General features: G+C 35.0%; 1 long non-coding RNA gene across 1 annotated transcript in view; it reads left to right on the plus strand.

The window, feature by feature from the left end:
• Positions 1-8: 8 nt before the first annotated feature.
• The window catches only part of LOC309646512, a 40,937-nt gene continuing 36,311 nt past the window's right edge, over positions 9-4,634 (plus strand). The window contains exon 1 of the long non-coding RNA XR_014255410.1: positions 9-4,307. This is a non-coding gene — a long non-coding RNA (uncharacterized lncRNA). The remainder of the gene's footprint in view (positions 4,308-4,634) is intronic.

Raw genomic sequence — 4,634 nt, forward strand, 5'->3', positions numbered from 1 at the left:
GTTTTTTTTTTTTTCATTCTTGGGAATTATTCTTTTCTGTGATTTCGTAGACTAGATTTCATGCATGGTAAAGTATGCATACTTGATTAGTTTTTTTTTTCTTTTATTTACTGCTATGTGGGAACAAAATTATTAGAACAGTTTTAATTGTTATATAGTATATCTAGTTGTTTATGAGGAAAATACAGAAAAGTAAAGACTTAGAATGGTGTTAAACTTTTTAATCCAGTTGTTTGAAATCGTCTTGCTAAGGCCCTGATAAGCTGCCGTTTTCATACTTGCTTAGAACAAACACATTTCTAGGGCATCCTGAACTCCCATGGTCCATCACATAGAGGACAATAGCACAGGCTGGGAAAATGAGCTTTGCTTTGATAAATGAACGTATCTACAGGGACATATGTAGATAAGCAGGTGTACTTGAAAATTGTCGCACTTTAGAAATTGCTATTTATTGACGTTTCCTTCTTGTTTTTCCTGTATTTAAAGGTTTTGTTAGATATGATATAACATCATTATGACTCCACTGATTTTAAATTTATGTAATCTCAGATGAAGATGGAGTTAGCCTTTTCTTCCATCAATCTTTCCTTCCTTTCCTTTTCTTTCTTTTCTTTCTTGTTAGTTTTTCCCTCTCTTTACTTTTCTTCCTCTCTTTCTTCATTCTTTCCTTTCCTAACTTTTTCATAGAGTGCATATTGTTTCCTAAATGTTTCAAATTCTTTTATAATTATAATTACCAAGAGATCATTTACATGCCAATTAATATTCTAACAAAATACTTTTTATCTACATTTTACAAGTTAAATTTAAAAATTTAAATGTAACAAATACGTGGCTTGCCAAGATTAAATTATTTTTAACCTAAAAATATGAAAACAAATATTCTTAAACATCCTATTATTTAGTTCTTTTAATAATGAAAATTATTGTAAATTGCTTTTCTCTGTCACAATTGAGAGTTTCCTGGATTCTAAACTATTGTACTTTTAACTCTTCAGTCATAACTATAATTGTAACTTCTGTTAATATAACTTTTATCAGAATTTCTAATGCTGAAATATTTTTGCATTACATTTTATTATTCAGCAAACATTTTCAAGCATTCAAATAAGGTCATACCAATGTTGTCTTAATTTTCTCTAACTAGAGCCACATGAAGAACAGTAGTGGTAATTTGGCTCAGATTTTGGACTTTAATTTTCATTCCATCTGATAACCTTTTTTTTGTTTTGAAGAAAACACCACAAAACTTTCTTACTCAAGCTCCCTCCATACTGTTGTCCTTACTTTGTCATTCAACCATCAGAAAGTTGCAAAAGAGTCCTCCAGGGCTGTGGCATAGGGCTTTTGTTAAGCTTCTACTCAGTACTTTGGTTGAGAAACACTGGCTACTTTTTGCCGTAAGAAAGTTGAAGGTAGATTTTTTTTGAAGTTGATTAATTGATGTAACTGTAAATCAATATTAGACTAATTGTTTCTTTCATCTGACTATCAGTGTCTTGAAAGTGGCTTGTCTCTTTGAGTTCATTGAATTTGTTTCCTGTCCATACAGTGGTCTTTTACTTTATGCCAAGTACGGTTTTAAGTACGAAGTAATCACACCATGTGTGAGATCGTTAAATGCAGTACATTCTCAGATGAAGAAACTCAGGATTATGCAGCTATTGTACTAATCCGAGGTCTCACAGCAAGTAAGAGCTAGAGATGCTATCTGAATCCAAGTCTAACTCTAAAGCCTGTTCACCCACCTTCGGTTATATACTTTAATAATTATTTATGAAAAGAAAATTTAGTTTTAATATATTCAATTAAATTAACTCTCTACTTTTTTGTAATATTGTATTAATAGATACCTATATAGATGTACATACACGCACATATACATACATACACATACACACCTATATGTATAAATTTTTCTGAAATGTTGAGTAACAAAAGAAAAAAACTCAGGTCATTTTACTTAAAGTGCAGACTGTTGCTTGCTGCTAGCAATGATTATTGTAGAATATTAAATCATAATTCATTCAACTTGAATTATCCCAATAATGATAGAGTTGCTGAAGGAAAGTCCATTGCATTTCCTAGAGCCCACAAGAAAATATTCACATGACTGACTCAGTTGTAATCAAGCAGCAATTTATCTATTAAATCCTTTTATATGGTCAGGATCTTGTAATTGCATCTTTTCTCCTGCAAGATATTTTTATTGAGACTATACATGTACTTCTAGAAGTTATACAGGAAGATTCCGGAAAATTCAATCAATGGTATATTAGCATTGTGACTATGACTGAAGCAATTATTCAGTGGACTGTGTAATGATTTGTTCTTCATATATTTAATAGTAACAGCAATGATAAAAGCTAACATTTATGGAGGGCTTTCTATGTTCCAGGCATTTTCTCAGAGCTTTTTCTTGGAAGAGCTCAAGTAAAAAAATTGATTAGCTCAACCTTCTTGGTAAGTACTCCTATCTTCTGTTTTACAGAGAAGTTAGTGAGTAAACCAAAGTCTCACAGATAGGAAAGAAGAGAAATTTTCTATACACATGGATAGATTAAACCAAAATGAATGTATTCTTAGCAGTTTAAAAAAACACTATTTTCATGATACTATTTCAGTTTCATTTATTTTACTCATCCCTTTAATAAATAAAATATTATTGCTAGATGCTAGAAAACTAGGTAGTAAGGACACATAAACAAAATAGAGAGAAAATTGCTGCTCTCATGAACTTAATATTCTGAGAATAGAAATAGACACTATAAAAATAAGTATATAGTATGTCAGGTGGTGATAAATGCTATGAAGAAACCAGTGTTGAGTAAAAATATAAGAAAATACACTTGGAGGTTGTCTTTCATGTAAGAAGGTCAGGAAAGGAAGTGAGGGAGGTGCTCTGTATCAACGTGAATGGAGCCGAGAACTGAAGGAGGTGAAAGAGAGGCCATGGAGAGATCTAGAGAATAAATAATACACACAGAAGATCAGAGGTCATCCAGTCCTGAAGCGGGATCATATTTTACATATTTGAAGATCAGCAAGGAGGCCTGCAAAGGAGGAGGAGTTGGTAAGAGACTACGTAAGTCAGGATTGAGTCAGTGGCCATCTGTGTGGATACATAGGCCAGCAAATCAGTAGGTCGTTAAGACTGAATTTTACTCTGAATGGCATGTAAGGCCCAGGATCACTTTGATCAGATGAATGTTTTACTTGACTTTTGTTTTAACTGAATTACTCTGTTTTGTGGAGAATGGAGTGTAGAGGAGCAATGGTGTAAACAGGTATAAGTTAGCCTATTTCACTAGTCCAGGCAAGCAATAACAGTCGGCTTGGCCTAAGGTGATATTAGAGGAGGTAGGTAGAAATTTACAGGTGTAAACTTCCCTCTTAACATTGATTTTGCTGCATTGTAGAAGTTTTAGTATGTTGTGTTTCTGTTTTCATTTGTCTCAAGATTTTTAAAATTTCTGTTTTGATTTCATCTTGAACCCATTTGTTGTTCAGGAATATGTTGTGTAATTTCCATTTATTGTTTTTCTTTTTTATAAATTTATTTATTTATTTATTTTTGGCTGCATTGGGTCATCATTGCTGCGTGCAGGTTTTCTCTAGTTGCGGCGAGCAGGGGCTACTCTTCGTTGCAGTGCGTGGGCTTTTCATTGCGGTGGCTTCTCTTGTTGCGGAGCACTGGCTCTAGCCACGTGGGCTTCAGTAGTTGTGGCACGCAGGCTCAGTAGTTGTGGTATGTGGGCTCTAGAGCGCAGACTTAGTAGTTGTGGCGCACAGGCTTAGTTGCTCGGCGGCATGTGGGATCTTCCCAGACCAGGGCTCAAACCCATGTCCCCTGCATACGCAGGCAGATTGTTAACCACTGCACCACCAGGAAAGTCCAACTTCCATTTATTGTTAATTTTCCAGTTTTCCTCCTGTTATTGATTTCTAGTTTTACACTATTATTGTCAGAAAAAAAAATACTTGCTATGATTTCAATCGTTCTAGATTTGTTAAGACTTGTTTAATGGCTTAATATATGATCTATCCTACAGAATGCACCACATGTGCTTGAGAAAGATGTATATTCTGCTACTATTGGGTATAATGTTCTGTTTAAGTCGTTAGGACCATTTGCTTTAAAGTGCAGTTCAAGTCCAATGTTTCCTTGTTGATTGTCTCTGGATATTCTATCCATTGTTGAAAGTAAGGTATTGTAGTTTCCTACTATTATTGTATAGTTGTCTACTTCTCACTTCAGATTTTAGTATTTGCCTAGTACATTTAGGTGCTCCAGTGTTGAGTGTGTATATATTTATTTATTTATTTATTTATTTATTTATTTTTAAATTATTTATTTATTATGTTTATTTTTGGCTGTGTTGGGTCTTCGTTTCTGTGTGAGGGCTTTCTCCAGTTGCGGCGAGTGGGGGCCACTCTTCATCGCGGTGTGCGGGCCTGTCACTATCGCGGCCTCTCTTGCTGCGGAGCAGAGGCTCCAGACGCTCAGGCTCAGTAGTTGTGGCTCACGGACCCAGTTGCTCCGTGGCATGTGGGATCCTCCCAGACCAGGGCTTGAACCCATGTCCCCTGCATTGGCAGGCAGATTCTCAACCACTGCGCCACCAGGGAAG

The sequence above is a fragment of the Balaenoptera physalus genome, assembly GCF_965194825.1.
Source record: "Balaenoptera physalus genome assembly, chromosome: 17".
Taxonomy (NCBI): Eukaryota; Metazoa; Chordata; class Mammalia; order Artiodactyla; family Balaenopteridae; genus Balaenoptera; species Balaenoptera physalus.